Source organism: Protopterus annectens, chromosome 2.part0, assembly GCF_019279795.1.
Source record: "Protopterus annectens isolate FY-2018-M chromosome 2.part0, PAN1.0, whole genome shotgun sequence".
Taxonomy (NCBI): Eukaryota; Metazoa; Chordata; order Ceratodontiformes; family Protopteridae; genus Protopterus; species Protopterus annectens.
Window position 1 is genome coordinate 1,009,061,709 of NC_056728.1, and position 18,021 is coordinate 1,009,079,729.

Below are 18,021 nucleotides of genomic sequence, written 5' to 3' on the forward strand. Positions count from 1 at the left end.
CTTTTTATTTGATACCACTGTTTCTCTTTCCTATTCTAGTTAAGTTCATCCCTTCACCTTTCCACTGTTTGACTGGTAGCTCATCACATCCTTCTATTCTTCCCTTACCCCTTCTGTCCCTCCCCATTTTCTTCTACTTTACACTTCTTACCATGTCTACAAATCTTATGTCCAGCTCCCCTTTCTAGCACATTCCCCTTGTTTTCCATTTTCTGGCACTCACACTCTTCACCTCTGTTACCATAAGTCTTATTACCATTTTTTAGTCTTTTCTGCATATCTTCTTCCAGATTTTCAGAGCATCTGTCCCTACTTTTAGTGCCCAGATGTGTTCTCAGAATGGGTCTACTTCATAACATTGATGCCCAGTTCATTGACTGTCGAAACAGTGAGATGAAAATGCCATAATTTTGCAAGCATGAACTCCCGGAACATCATATATCCTCTCCGGGAAAGTAACTACTTGTCCACCAATGATAAAATCAAAAATGATAGCAAATTACACCCACCAAAGTGGAGGGTTTCACACCCCCCAGCCCCCCATGTGGGGGTCTTCACCCTCACATCCCTGTACTTAAATATACTAACTCCAAGATTGCAATACAGTGGAAAAAGGCAAAGTTCACCATGGTGGCCAAGTGGTTACTTTCCCGGAGAAGGATATATGATGTTCCAGGACTTTGTACTTGTAAAATTATGACGTTTTCTTCTCGCCATTTTGACAGTCGATGACCTGTGGGTTGATGTTTTGAAGGGGACCCTTCAGAAAGTATGCTCCATGCCTTCCTTGTCTATAATGCTCCTCCATTATCTCAAGTCTGTTTATCTTTCCTCATTATAATACTTTCAGTGTGGGATACCATCTGTGCAACAATCTTAACAGCTGATCTCCCACCCCATGCATTTTCTGTATCTTATTTTGGGAACTTTTCTTCATTCAACTTCACCCTTCTTCCTTCATCCACCCTTTACTTATCTCTATTTTCCCCTTAGGTCTTTATAAATTCCCATTTTTCCCATTTCCCATATGAGGCTCTTTTTTCACTTCTCCCTTTTCTTTTCTTTTCCTGTGTTTCTATTTGTTCCCTCTTCTCCAGCTACTATTCTCTCAGTATGATCTATATATGCAACTCCTTTTGTTTTTAACCTGAATACCTGGATTAATTCTCGTAGGGGCCTGAATACTGTCTCCCTGCCCCTTCCCTTGTTACCCCGTTTCCTTCTATGTTTCTTTCCTTTGAAAGTGCTTTATCCTTCTTCCTCCCATATTTCAATTTATTTCTTTATCTTGTCCCCACATCGTATTTCCCCATCTCTTTAGTGCCTCCCCATGCATTATTTTATATTCTTTTATAATTATTTGTTTTAAATAACAATTAACTTTCTGATTTTCTCTTTTGTGACAGCTCCCATGTGCATGCATGGAACTCTGAGAAAAAACAAGAAAAATCAAAACAAAACAAAATCAGCTTAATCTGATTGCCAGGATGTTTTCAAAACAACCTGGAATTAGGCTTACCTGAGCACCAAATGGGTTTGATCGGTAGCAGTCAACATCGACAGAAGAATCGGTTTCACTGGGTAGCTGCATAAAGCAGCAAGGAGCCTTTTCTACTGATTCAGACTACCTCAGGTGACTGAGACAGAGTGAGAAAGGAAGACGAAAGTGGTTAACATGCAAGTGGAGGAACGAGTGGGTAAAGCATGAGGACAAGATTTTGTTTATTATTTTTTTCATATTTTATATATATATATATATATATATATATATATATATATATATATATATATATATAGATCCCTATCAGATCGCCAAAGTTTCAAAACTCCGAAGACCATATGGCCGAGACCATATCTTCAAAATTTTGAAACTCCGAACACTTAGTACTGGGATCACTGTATAGGGTGGAACCTGGGATTTGCCAGTTTCCTCACTGTAATGCAATCTTGGAGTTGGTATATTTAAATGGCAGGGTATGTAGGGTGCAGGGGGGCTTGCTCCCCTGCAAAAACATACTGGTAAGTTATTTTGTTTTATTTTCTTGTGTTTTATTTTTGTTTTGGAGTTTCAAAACTTTGGAGATATGGTCTCAGCCATATGGTCTTCGGGGTTTTGGCGATCTGATACGGATCCATATATATATATATATATATATATATAGACACACACACACACACACACACACACACACACACACACACACACACACACACACACACACACACACACTATCATATTTATCAGTTTTTTCAGGCACCCTGCCTGGTAGTGCCAGCATGTAGGAATGTAGGATGAGGGTAAGTACCTAAAATGTGTGTGAGTGTGATAGTGTGTGTGTGTGTGTGTGTGTGTGTGTGTGTGTGTGTGTGTGTGTGTGTGTGTGTGTGTGTGTGTGTATGTGTGTGCATGTGTTTATATGTATTTATGTACTGGAGAATATACAGTATAAGCTTTGAACTGTCTCTGTATTACATTGTATCATATTTTAGTCTTTTATTTATATGTTTGAGGAGCATATAAGTTCAAAACTATCTCAGAGCTTTTGGTCTTTTTTTGTAAATTAGTGATCTGGCAAAATAAACCAGCACAGAGTACCACTAAAATGTCTGCAATCTTGCAGACTGTCCAGATTTTACCTCAGATTTTTCACCTCTTACTAATATAATTTGTGGGTTTCTGACAAATCATTGATGATGTTTGTAGTGTTGCTTGTATTCAGTCTGAAGAAGTCTGAAGAAGTCTTAAGCAAGAGACAAAAGCACTTACTGGATGTTTGGTTATTTTATTTTATGGTTTTAAACAGTTTTATTAAAAGTTTTCTTGGTTTTCCTACCAGCTGTTTAGTTTTATTTAAATCATTTTATTTAAATCATTGATGATGACTGAAATCATAAAAAAATGACAGCCATTTGAGTTTCAGACCTCATATCCTTCAGAAAATACATGCTAATGCTAAACCAGGTATGTTGTATTTTTTTTTTTAATGTGTGATCTGGTAAATCAATGAGCATTGCAGTCACTAATATTGTTGGGTGTTTTTGCTATGATTCCTTCTGTATGGATTCTGCATGCACTCCCTCTCTCTGTATGGGTTTTATCCATGAGCTTTGATTTCTGACCAGACCCTTCTCATCTCTGGCCATTTGTACCTTTGCTTTCATCCCAAAGCTAGCACCAGATGGTTAAACATAATGTAACTATCTCTCTGTCTGTGGAAGGCAGAAAAGCAGGCACTGTTATCAGACAGGATTTTTATAGCCTCTCATTTGTCTTCTCAGTTTATTGGGGAACTACTGTCTTGTTAGCTGTGATTATCAAGCTTTAGACACAACTTATTTTTCCTTGAAAGAAAAAAAAATAGACATAGATTCGTTCTTTTGTGGTTGTATATATAGATTCATGAAAGCCTACACTAAGTGTACACCTTTCTGAGTGAACAGTCAACATAAGCATAGCTCCAACCACATTCTTCCTCCTAGTTTTAGTCTACCTACATATTTTCTTGCAAGCTTAAATACTAAAGAGGATTCATAAAGATTACCACAATCTGTAGACTATGACTACACTTACCTAGGGAATTCAATAAACTCCATGTATGCTTAGCATGAAGCCTACATGCAGTTTACATTTTTGCAAGATGAGCAACAGCGTTAATCACATATGCATGCCACGTATTGTGCTTACACGACTGCAAGTAAGCTTTCATGGCTCGCAACACCAGAAATCCATGTAAAGAAACATGAATACATTCAGACATGCAGACAAATTTACCTACGGATTAACTTGCTCTGCGAGATTGCACAGACAGCCACAATGGCTACCAAAGCTAAAATTAGGGCAATGATTACAGTACTAACATGTTATAGAAAAGTGTAATCAATGCAAAGCACAGTGCAACCATGTTTTTGGCATAGTGAAATAAAGATTTGGTGGTGATCATCAAGTGTACATAGACTACGTTATAAATACACTAGTCTGGTGAAGTGTGTGTATTGAAACAGACATGAATGGTAGGAATAATGAAAGGGGAAAAGGACAAGTGAAACATGGTGATGCACACTAGATAAGGGTATTTCAATGTACGTACACCCCAAAGACAAGATAGTTATTGAATGAACAGTAATCACATAAGCACATAATACAGCGCATAATACTTTTTACACCTCATGTGTGGGTATATTCATGTCATCATACAGTTATTGTATATTATGTGACTGTCAGACAAGGTCACATATCAATGGATATGACTGCTTGTGATATTAGCACCTTGACATGATCACTGGAGAAGACATTTATCAAGAACAGTATATACACTAGGGGGTATGTGTGTATTGTGAAGATGTGCAAAATGAGTTGCTTGAATATGAATGTAATATCAGCATAGGTCTCAACCAATTGGGACACATAGCAACAGGCTCGTGGACAAAAGAAGACAAAAGCATGCACAGTCATGCACAGTCACGGACAACATCAGAATAATACCACCATTAATCTGTGTCACTGACATAAAATATGTTATTGTGAGTTATTATACATGTTTTGCATGAACACACATTTACAACTGTAATGACTTGTCAGTGATCTGTAAGGTGAATTGACCACACATTTCACAAAAAATTGCCACTTTCTGGAGGTGTTAAAAGAAACACTGTTACACCTGTAGTTTAAATTATGAGTAATCCTGTCTAGCTGAGAGGTTTGCATGACACAAATCCTCACTTGCATGAATGTAATCCATGCCATCAATGCTGTTAATCAGCTATGTATTTAATGGGTACATCACAGGAAGCTATATCACACAGGCATCTTGTAGAACACCTTGAAGGGAAGTCTACACTGTCAACGCCTAATGGTTATGCAAAGAATACTTATGCATGAAAAAAAAAGATGCGTGGAAACTCACTGTGGCAAAAGTGATACACTTGAGTAAATCATCCCTAGAAGATGTGTGGTAACGTACATGCAAAAAGGTACACCCAATTACTGGTGTGAGGAGGACTGAGAACAATGGGACTATAATTTCCTTTGATGTGAATGGCCTGTCCATACTCAGGGTATGTGCTACATCCAAAGGATTTGTCACCACTGTGAGCACATGCTAATGGAAGTTCCACTTGCTATCTACCTGAGCACCCATGTTATGTACCACTTGGTCTGCTCATAGGGGTGTGCTGTCTATATTGTAATTAGCTTGTATATTTGCTTTCAAAAAAAAAACTAGTCATGCTTTTTATTCATCTAGTGTGTTTGCATGATTCTAGAAACAATCAATCATTTGTGTGTGATAATACTTTCTGCAGTATATTAGTAGCGTTATTGGTTTTAATGATTGTCCACAATGTGCAGTCATCCACAAATTTGGTTTGACAAAGTATGTGCAAGTTTGTCTTGGATGATGAGACTAAAATGCTGAACAGGAAAGGGACTGGCTTCAGAACTCTGAGGTATGGACCTCTTCACTGGACTCTAGCCAGAGGTGACTTTACACACCTTGATATTACCTTGTGTCCTGTGTGTGATCCATTGGTTTACCCACTTGGTGAAGTAGGTGTTTATGCTCACTTGAGACAGTTTCTCTATAACATCTGAGTGTAGATTTGTGTCAAATGCCTTGTCCAGTTCAAGTAATGTGGCATAACAGTCTTTTCCTCATACATGTCCTTGGTGACCTTCTTGAGGATGTCAGCCTGAGTTAACAGACATAATGTAGCCTTAACAAATCATAAATGGGTTTGGTGCACAGCTGGGAGAATACCTGTGTCCTTTTTGATAAGGTTCATGCAAGTTGTTGGTCTGTCTTACAGATGAGAAGAGTCAGGATTATGGATCTATAAGTCGCTGCATCATGTGATGCCCCCCCTGTTCAGATGGAAGACTGTTGCTCTACACCCTTCTGCCAGAACACAGTCTGTCTGGAGGCTGTATTTAAGTAGGGATCCAACTGTGTCTGATAGGTCAGATTTGAAGTCATTGTATAAGCAACCTGGGATGTTGTCAGGGTTCACTGATTTTGTGTTTTTAGCCTTAGAGAGCACACAGATAAGCTGCTCTCCTGACCAAATAAACTGAGTGTTTGCATATCTACTTTGACTAATGGCCACTGGGGATGGGGGGGGGGTGAAGTGTGAGACAAAGTGTCATTTAGCACATTATCTATTTTTTTTCCAGATGAGTATGGCTGTTGGCATACACAAACAACTTTGTGCTTAGTTGTGCATTCCCCTTAACATTTCATACTTATTTAAATAACTGATTTGTGACAACACCTTGAAATAGAACCTTGGTTATTCACAGTCATACAACTCGAGTCATACAACTCTACCAATGTCAAGTAATTACATCAATTGCACAACATATGTCTACATGTTTTTCATTGGAAAGCTGAGTTTGAATGCCCTGATGCCATATAAGGACACTTTACAAATGAGTTGGTTGTGGCTCATGCAGAGCATTTACTGACACAAATGCCGATAGTCACACAATGGTGCTTCTGACTACCTCAATAACCCTTGAGAATATCAAATTGCACATATATTGAATTCTGCAAGGTTGCAATTGAATCAAAACATGATATTTTTTGTGTATCACAGCATTACAACATATGGATAAAACAAGACGTATGTATCCATGTAATCAGTATGAAATTTTATTGATGTCTGTCACAGAGCATTTAATGATGGTAAGCATACACATGCACACCTGTGCCATACTGCAAGTGTCACTGTGATGGCTGAATGAGAACTGCATAGAATGTTGATCTGTTCCACTACAAAAACACATGCCTTACTAAGCCAACGATATAAATAGTATCATCCCATGTCAACAGTTCTCAAGAGGCATATTACTACAGCTGTTATAGAAGGAACATGTAATCAAATGTCAACAACAACCATTAATACATTACCTCACATCACAGATTGTAATACCCTGTTGTAGGTCTACTGTACATCCACACCTCAACATAGCACATGATGATGATCACAACATTGACATGTGAAATTTTCATAGGACATTACTAAGTTAATGGCCAACATCATATAAAATCTTAGCTATTATTATACCATTTTAAACCAAACTCTATATCTATATAATGGAAAATAGTAAGGCAGAGGCTTATGGAAAGTGTCTTCTTCATGATGTGTGTGTATGCATCGTTGACACGAGGGGATCCTCCACTCCTCTGCAGGAAGGATGTCATGTGGCCAGAGGGAAAATGGAGATGCTGGATGTATATGTCTATGTTAAAAGGTTCTCCTACATGGTAGTGAAATGAAAAGCAATTCAAAAGATCATACAATGGCCCTGATGTACTATCAAACACACACACACACACACTCACACATGCACACACACACACACACACACACACACACACACACACACACACACACACACACACACACACACACACACACACAGCAGTAGACTGGGTCTGATTTGAACATTACACCTGTGTAGGTATAGAAGATGAATGCCATGCAATGTAACACTAGCACCACCAAATATGTCTGACTTTAACACTGTCAAGTTGCACTTTAATGAGTATGATGGCATCATTGCATGTTTTGAAGGACATGTTGGGAGGAGTGTCTGACATGGATGTGGATTCACATCTCGGTATAAAATTGACTCAAGTTGCCTACTGTCAAATTAGAACCCCATAAACCTCTCAGTACAGAAGCTGAAGAACACAGCACCTAATGTTAATGCCACAGCACAAGTTTGATTTGAATGCTGTCAGAGTGCAATTTATACAGGATTGCATCATCAGTGTATGTTATAAGAAGATATTTGGAGGAGTTTCTCACATAGCTGTAGACCCACATGCCTTTCTAAAATTGTCATCATACTGTTTGCTGAATGCACACACACACACACACACACACACACACACACACACACACACACACACACACACACACACACACACACACACACACACACACACACACATACACATCAATTGACCACAGTGAAAACATAACCTCTCCTTAATTATTTACAATGCACAGTACTTAACACAAGCAACACACATGTCTGGCTTTTATAGTATCAGATAACACTTTATAGCTGACAACATCAACAGTGTCTGGTGAAAAGAAGCTGGCAGTTGGAATGTCTCACATGCTGTTCTGAAATGGTTTCTAGAATGCAAAATAACTGAATATGAACACACACATACACACACACACACACACACACACACACACACACACACACACACACACACACACACACACACACACACACACACACACACACACACTCAGCTGTTGAGCACATTAAGACTAGAACCCTGCCCTAACTTTGTATAGAACATATTACTTAATGCAAGCACCATAACAGAAGTATGGCTTGCATAGTGTCAGACATTTTATAGCTGATGACATCAGCAGTGCATGTTTGTGAGGAGATGTTGGGAGGTCTGTATGAAATGGCTGTGTAGACATGTATGACTGTCAAAATGTTTGTTCTACAGGTGACTTGATTGCTGACAGTAGGACACAGACTCATAATCTTTTGACTGCACACACACACACACACACACACACACACACACACACACACACACACACACACACACACACACACACACACACACCAGTTGACCGCAATGAAATTAGCCCCCCTACCTAACTAGTTACACAAGCTGGAGAACTCAGTACTTAACACAAGTGCCATGGCATAAGTTAGACTTTTATACTCCTGCACAATTTATAGTGGATGACAGCATCATTGCATGTTTGGGTGAAGATGTTGTGAGGCCTGTATGAAATGGCTGTGTAGGCATGTACAACTGTCAAAATATTAGTTCTCCATCGGACTGGACTGATGATAATAGGATACAGACTCGTACTCTTCTGAATACACAGATACACACACCAGTTAACTGCAGTGAGATTAGAAACCCCTACCTAACTAGTTACACAATATGGAAAACTAAGCACTTAATGCAAGCTCAACAGCACACATCTGACTTTTACACTGCTGCTTGACAATTTACAGCAGAAGGAATCATTGTATGTTTGGGAGAAGATGTTGGGAGACCCATATGAAATGGCTGACTAGTCATGTATGACAGCCACAATATTTGTTTTGCATGGGACTGGATCAATGACAATAGAATACAGACTGATGTCCATCTGACTATTCACACACACACACACACTTGCACATATATACAGACACACACATAATGTGGCTGTTGTGGTAAGTTAACCCACATCTATCTATTTTGCTCCCATTTGCAGAACATAGTAGTTAATAATCTCACCATTCCCAAAGTATACTTTTGCCTTTTCATACTGGTCTTTATAGATGATGAAATCATTATATAACGTGGGTAACATATCCTGTTATGAGTGTGGTGTGCAAAGTGTGGAATATGGATTTTCTGTTGTGGTTCCAATGTCCAGGTATACTTTGAAAGAGAGCTTCTCAAACTAGATGCAATAAGCTGTCAGGAATACATGTTGCAGAACTGAGACATATGTACCTGTCTTTCAATATGTTGTGTACATTACACACTTATAGTCACACACACACATGCACATGTGCACACACACACACACACACACACACACACACACACACACACACACACACACACACACACACACACACACACACACAGTGTGTGCATGTGTTCATACTTGTGATTAATTGATGTTCATGTTAAGACATGAAAATCTCAGTCTCTGTTATGAGTATAAATCTTTAGGTGATGTAACAGCACAGTTATGCTATTTATTTTTGTAGAGTATTTGACATTTGTGAACTACTACTGACATATCTATTTTCATGTCCATGGATGCAGGGCTCACATGAGTCTGAGTAAATATGTGTTCAGTCACGAAGAAGTTCCTTCCCTTTCTTTTGCATTTTTAGACAGATTATAATGGGATGAAGACTAAATGGGCAGTAAATGTAGTAATATGTGTCAGTCAGCTCTTTATATAGTGCACCATTGAGCATTTGGTTTGAGCAATCGATAGCAAAGTGTTTGCACATGTGACATTCACATTTAATGAATAAAACTTGAACTTGAGAAGTGTTTATCCATGTAGTCTGTGGCAGAAATAACTGACAGACAGTATGATGTTTATACTGTAGTTTATTTTGGAAATGTGCCATAACTTTTATGGCATTAAGTACTATTGTTATTTGGAAAAAGGTGATTGTTTTATTGGTTTGCCTTCCTCTGCTCAAATACACTAAATAATATGGCATGGCAGTCAGCACTTTGGACAGTAGTGACTGTAAGAAAAATACCTACTGAGCTTTCTTTATGGCAGCAGGTATAAGAACAGTGAGCTTGTATTTTGAGGACAGATGACACACGGTCTAATTTTTACACATGTTGTCAGGGAGGCATTACATACATAAATGTGAGATTTTCTGCAAATGTTGGAGGCAATTAGTACAGTGGAGTATTGCATAAAATCAATTGATTTGTGTCAACAGTACACACAGAGATTTGCATTTTTATATATTTGGCAGTCTAAATAAATGTTAGAGTAAATGTGTAATATTGGTGCCTTTACTCTACTGCAATTGTGTGTTCCTTTAATGCAGCAAGTTTAAGCAGCAAAAAAAGACAGAGACAAGAATAGTGAGGGACACAAAACATTGCGGGGCACCATGACTGGGGATAGGCAGGGGACATCAGAGACCCATGCCAGACAAGCATGGGGACAGTGAGAATCTAGTTCTCACCCTCAGAACTGTCATCACTGTCCCCTTCCTCAGCTTCCTGTTGGAGTGCTTGATGTTTTTGCTTTCTCAGCATTCTAACAAGCATCTTCTCCATACGGCTGAGGCATGCAACAATGATACCTTCTACAACCTCATGCACCATGCCTGGAAGCTGCTGGTGGGTGACAAAATCCCCACCTCCACTAATTCTCCTGGAGGGTACCACTGCACCAGCTGCTGGGGTAATGCTACCTGATGTTGAGGACCCAGGTAATGCAGGGGCTGCAGAGGTAGTACTGCCAGGTTGGGTCCCAGATGTGCTAGGCATTGGTGTGGCAGGTGTTGGAGGGGTGGCAGGCTGAGATGCACTGGTTGGCCTACCTCCCTGTGCTGAAAATCATTTTGTCATTTGTCAGAAAATTGTGACATCAGAACATTGTGATCACATATATAAATATAAAAAAGTGAGATAAGGGGTGGGGTAAGAGAAAAAAAAAGGAAACAGATAATTAGAACCATCATATGTCACATACAATAAATTATTACAATAGAAATATATTTTTACTTTTACGTTAACTATATTTTTAAAAACTACAAACAAGGACTGAGAATTGTTCCAAGTAATCCCTGAAATATGCAAAGATTGCACGGGTCTATATTACAATGCCGAAACCTCACATACGCAAATCCCGATAGGCCGACACATAAACAGCGAACTGCAAAAACATCGAACTTCTATGAGCGCGAAATTCAAAATATTGAGTTGCCATAGTTGTCTACACCATGTTTAATAAAGTAAAACATCAGTAGGATATTCCCTTATCTGATATAGCTCACTAACATAAATGTGCAATAGTTACTGACCTTAGGGTTAGAGTGCTGGTTAAGGTAAGTGCATATATAGTAATACTTTCAACCTACACCTTAAGGTTAGAAGTAGGGTACTTGGGTGTTGTTTGTTTATATTCACATACTTCCTGCATTGGCAGGGTATTGCATGTTAATTAAAATATATTTTGCAAGTTTTAACAGTATTTAGCACATTTAGCAGCACCTATCCTTTATTGGTGCACAATGTATGATGTTTGCATTATGTGTTCCATAGCTTTCTTAATTGAATAAGTCCAGTCTTGCCTATAGCTTTTGCTGCTTGACAGAGTTACATCATAGACAGCATTTGGCCAAGTATGACAGTTTGTTTTTCTGTTTTTTGCTCATTTAGTGGTTTGTCTTTAACATACTTTGGGATGTATGTGTCGCCCAAAGCACATTAGCTCTTACTGTGTTTCTTTCAGCTAATATAGACCTCATTGCACATATGCTTTTACAAATAATACAGAATAAGTTAACATGGCCTTTATTGATATTTTTTAATTATTTTACTATAGATCAGTTACCTGTGGGATTTGAACCCTCAACATCTGAATACACTATTACAATGGACTTTTACAATTACTTCGAACTGCAAGTGTGCATGCTTGATTTTACAGTTATGATATGCATGCTTAATTTGCTACCAATGTATAGAAGAGCAATGCTTTTAATAAAATAATAATTAATTTGTGCTGCATAATTACCCCTTGCCTCTCTCAGTCTTTCTAAATGTTCAGCATGGGTTTCCCTGTTCACTGAAATCTCCTGGGCAGCTGTAAAATAAAAAGGACAAAAAAAGAGAAGAACATTATGCGTACCATTCTTGGCTATCTCCAGCTTTGTATATAATTTCAGGTATCTTTATCTAACTACTTACACAACTGTAGGATGTCAGCAGTCCTAAACTCATCTAGCCACTGGTTGAGTTATGCAGCTTGTACCTTTTCAGGTCATTGCAATGGTGCCTGCATTGCACTCAAGTACGTGGAATGTCAGTCGCACTGGAGACAGCCTCAGCAAGACTATTCAAAGTCTCTGATTTATATTGAGACCCAGTATAGTCCCCCTGCAAAAGCCTATGGCTGTGGCTCCTTACAAGAATTCCAGTGAATATTCTGGACTCCTCTACACCCCTATCTGTGAGCCCCAAATGAGGAACCTTCCTTCTTAGCTTCTGCATGTCCATGCAGGTCAGACAGCAACAGTTAAATTGTTTTAGTGGCAATTCATGATATCTAATTTTAGAGCTAGTGAGTAACCTTACACAGTGATGCCAACCACATTTACATGATGTTAAGAGAAAAGCAACATTACCAAATGGAGATGAAGGCAGTTTATGAAATAGGAAGGCTAATGTGACAGTTGGTATTAATTTTTGGTTTGGATTCTGCTGTACCTGTTAGATGGCTTAACTTTTCAGACCTGTATTTGAGGTATAAATTTTATGACCTGAGACATATTTCCTGTGGCTTTACACCCTGATAAAAGCAATTTGTACAATGTGGGATTCAAACCTATGTAAAATAGAGAATACATATTGTCCTTCATATGTGTTTTTTCCTCCTTGCTACAGAAGAAGTGTTTGTTAGCCATGCTCATTAATTATATATACACATGAAAGAGTGAGTGGTAATCATGTATGTGTGTGATCTGATAATATCTTAGTTTATACATTCATGAGTATCTGACTATCACTGAAGTATGAAGTCCATCCCAGGGCAGAAAAGACACCTTTAATTACAGAAATGTAATTGTCAGTATATCCTCAGTCACACATACAATTCATATGATATCCACTGGTATACATAGCTATTGTTATGTGTAATTATCTGTTCTTTATTTTTAAAAATTGAGTTGAATCGCATTATAAAATCTGGAGTGTGCTAGATTAGAATGCTGGCTCACCTGTACTGGGGCCATGAACTTACACCTGCTGCCACAGGGAAGGCTGGACAACAGGTGTATTTTTTACAGTCATTACTGCACAGAGTGCTTATTGATACTGAGGACTTGTTTGTCAGACATGCTCATTAGTTATATATACACATTAAAGAGTTGAGTGGATAACCATGTATGTCTGTGACATGAAATTGTTAATGGTATAACCATGATTCTACTGATACCCACAGTTAGTCATATAATATGTATGCTCAAACCACCTGCTATACATAGTTATTTTTATGTAGAATTATTTTTATATTGCTAATTTGTATCTAAATTACAGTGGACCAGCATTAGTAATATTTGGACCCTGCTGGGTTAGAACCGTGCCTCACCTGTATCATGGCCATTAACTTACATCTGTTGCCACTGGGAAAGCCAGGCAGCAAATGCAATTTTTACCCTCATTACTGTGTATGAGTGCTGGCTACCATGCAACGTCACTTAGCGTGTTTATGTGATGGAAGGCAAAAGGTGTAACAATGTATCTTTATTGAAACTGACAATGTCTGCTTATTATCTGCAGCATTACACAATGTTTGTGCAGAAGTGAGCAATGGTCAAACGAGAGAGACAAAACTCAACACAGGTTCATAGGTTCATAGGTAGGTACTAGGCTATCGGCCCAAGGGCCTATGTAAGCCTAGCCAGCAAGGTACCGTAGCTTACGCCACCCAAGAAAGTTATTTTCCTGTGCCACTATTATTGTAAAAAGTGTTTATTAGTTTTCATCATCAAAAGATGAATGTGGGACTTGAACCATGATGTAAATACCCTGTATGCTGTGTGTGTCATCATGTTTACCAGGTGTGCTACACAAACAGCTGAGTAACAGCTGTCGTTATCATAAAAGCAACTTATCTGTTTCACCGTATTTGTGCTAAGCAGCACTCTGCGCAAATATTAAGATTTGGAAAAAAACAACATAAGCAACATTACAAAATACATTTAACACACTTTGCATATTTTGACACAACTCTGGATTTGAACTATCATACCAAGGAACCTATAAAACACACCAGGAGTGTCCAGCCTCAGTTTGTCACAGAAACAACTTTGGAGCAGGAAAGCAAATCATGTGCATATAAGCAATTCCCATTTCATCCACAGTATTAACAAGACATACACACATGTACACTCTCATTTGTTTGTACATGTGTGGCTTACATATTTGGTGCGATGAGTGATCACACAACCATTTGGTTGTCAGCATCAATGCAGCCCTTTTTCCTCTTTGTATTGTGTTCATTATTCTTTATAGGTTCATAGGTTACTACTAGGCTAACTGCCCTCATGGGCCATTTTAAGCCTAGCCAATTACCCCATGTGAGAATCAAACCCTGCACCTTGTGTCTATAAGGTAAACACCTTAACAATTATGCCAACTTCCCAACTAGTTATGTGTGCTGTACTCTCAGTCATGCAGTCTATAGTGCATTTTGTATTGTATCATTGCCCTTTAAATGTATAATAACAACATGTGACAGCAAAAAACAGTTTTCAGCAAAGGCAGGAGACTTTGGCTATTAGTGAACAAAAATTAAAAATGTGTGCTGTTTACTTCCATTTAAAAGGTTGATAAAGTTAGTTCTACACTTTGTAGGTGTATCCTGGGTGACACACCCAATGCAGGTAAGGTAGTCTGAATTGCTGTTGTGTATTCCTTTTTCCTCCAACTAATCATTCACAGTTGCAATCCATTAGCAAAAAACAGTGAGGTATTGCCTACACTATGTTTACACCTGCTACACATAGTCAAAAGTTTGGGATGCAGCAATTCTAATGCGTCATACCTCATTTGCATCTTCAACTTGCAAAGAGGCCTGAATCTACACTATAAAAAGGTAATTGTGTAGTTAGGGAACTTGAAGGTGAGGAGACTTGTGTATTTGGAGAAAACAGAATATTGTTATTCCTTTTGATTTAGCTGCAGAGAAGGCTTCTAATTTTCCAAAGGTATGATTGTATTTTTTCAAGTACATTCTAGATTTTGTAACATGTTAGAAAGCAAAATGTATATATTTATTAGAAAATTGAACTTTTATCTGTATGTACTTCTTATAGCTCACTTTTGGCATGGGCATGCTTGGCAGGCATTTACATTTCTCAGACAGACAGGTAAATAATTTTTATTACAGGTGTTATTGCTAAAACTGGTTATCTTACAATCTTCTATTTTATTGCAGGGAAATATAATTTACTATGTCAATGACACACGATGTTATGGTTCTAAGATGGCCCATAGACACCTCCAAGGAAGTGGTGGGCACCGTGAGGGGTGACTGGCAATCATATAAAATTGAAGTTTGTGTTGTAATGTGTGCACATTGTGAGAATTGTGTTGAAAGCATATACAACAATTGAATTATGTGGCTTTCCTTGGTTTGTACACTTTCATTTGTTTGTTGTTTTGGAGGTGGGGGGACAGCTACCATTTCTGTATTGACACAACAAATGTGTTTCAAGAGGTTTGCTCTTGAAAATGTGTAGTCATCCTGTTATATCTGTGGGAAACAATACATTACTAAAGTGGTATTCCTTGTTTTGGAGTAAACATTGGTTTGTATGTCAGTGTGATATGGTACAACTACATAACCTTTAATTTTAATAACCAAAATGTATCTCCAGTGCTTAATGTTGAAAATATATGTGTATATGAGCAGGAATTTACTTATGTGATATTTATATGTCATATACTTCCGTTTTATGTCACCTAGGATTATGGCACCCAAACATCCCAATCCCCACAGACCCTCTTTCAGTGATTCTGAGAATGATGTAATTGTCCAAACATTTAGGCGGTACTGTACCTTTCTGCTTGAGAGAGGATGCGGGGATATGGCTGATAGAATGCAGATTTGGAACCAATAGGTGCCAGACCATGGGTGAATTTCTGATTCCTTGACAAAACCAGTTTAGGTGGGATCCAGTGTCTGCAGATTTCCTATGTCATTATTAATCATTTCCATAATAATTCTTTCCATGGTGCTTTGCATATGAGACTAGTCAAGCTTATGGGTGTGTAGTGTCCAGAGTTTGTGTTACTTTAAACCATGTCTTGGTAATTATACGAACATCTGCATTCCCCAAGGTGAGGACAGCTTGGGAGGAGGTTGAGGGTGGGGGGAGTAGAGTTTCTTCTTTATGCTCCTTGCATTGAGTAGTAACTCTTTTAGATTTTTCATGTTTTTTTTTTTTTTTGCTGTGTTGGAAGTTTTGTCACTTTGGCATTACCCAGAAAAGATACAATTGGTGAGGACAGTTTTTTTTAGTCAATATATGAAAGCCTAGAAGGAGACAGGTGCAGACCATCTCTGACAAAGCAGCAGGGTCTGTTGACCACATCCTCCCATGCTAACAAATATTATACCCCTTTGGAGTGATACCAAAAACTGAGTCAATTATTAAAGTCAATCATTTTCTGTTCATATTGTGGTATCACCCTTGGAGAAGGTAGAATGATGCTCAGTGCTAGGCTGATACCAGCCTGGGCCACATAATCCAAGAGCTCCCCCTTGTCTATCTTCATATAGTCCAGGCAAGTACATCTCAGGTCATTTACACTCACATGGACTATGACAGAGTCATATTGGTACTTGTGATTTAATGACCTGATGGCATGCTTGACTTGGTGGATTTTGGTCCCCTATACTTAGCTGACTGTGATTCTCTTCTGGTTTAGCCTGGTGAGTGGGGCATCAGTGTGTCTCATAATGTTGTCTCCTATAAATAAAATGTTAGGTTCTGTGATGGGGTGCCTTACGGGGTAAGAAGTTGACACACTGTGGATGCGTTAGTATTTATATTGTTTGGTGTTGTTTTGGCTGAGTGGTCTAGAGTTTGCTGAAGATGCTTTTTTAGAGTACAGTGTCTAGGAGGTCTTTGTGGTTTTGAAAGACTACATTTAACATCCTCAGCATATGTGGGTCTATGTGTCTTGTCCTAGTTATACAAGGAGGGTCTAATGTGTGTGTGTATGTGTTAATGACAACTTGTTTGGTATTATAGGTGCTTGTTATGTGAGAGCCTTACCTCCAGTAACATTGTATAGCTACATCTATCACTTAACATATCCACTTGGAGAATAAGATGGTTATCAGTGTATAAGAGGCAATTGCTGCATTGCCACAGGATGCATCTCCACCAGGCTAGCTACAGAGATAGCAGGAATGTGCATCCCCATGGCTATGGATCCTTATTATATGTTCTGGAAGGGGCTGGTGACAGACAAGTTTACAGCTGGCAGCTTGGTTGCTGTGGGAGTGTAGATTCTGATCAAAACTGCCTAAGAATAAGCTTGAGGAAAATTAGCTGCTCTTTTGTCCAGCTAAGTACTGAGGAATGTACAGGGATAGTTTTAAAGGTAAAATTTCAGTTCTAGGTGCCCGTGTCTACACTGGGCACTGCTAACCACCGTTACACAATGAGCAGCATCGCATAAATTTGACTACTTTATATAGGCACAGAAAGTCTTAGAGCAAACAACCGACCCCTCAACCAGTCACCGAAAC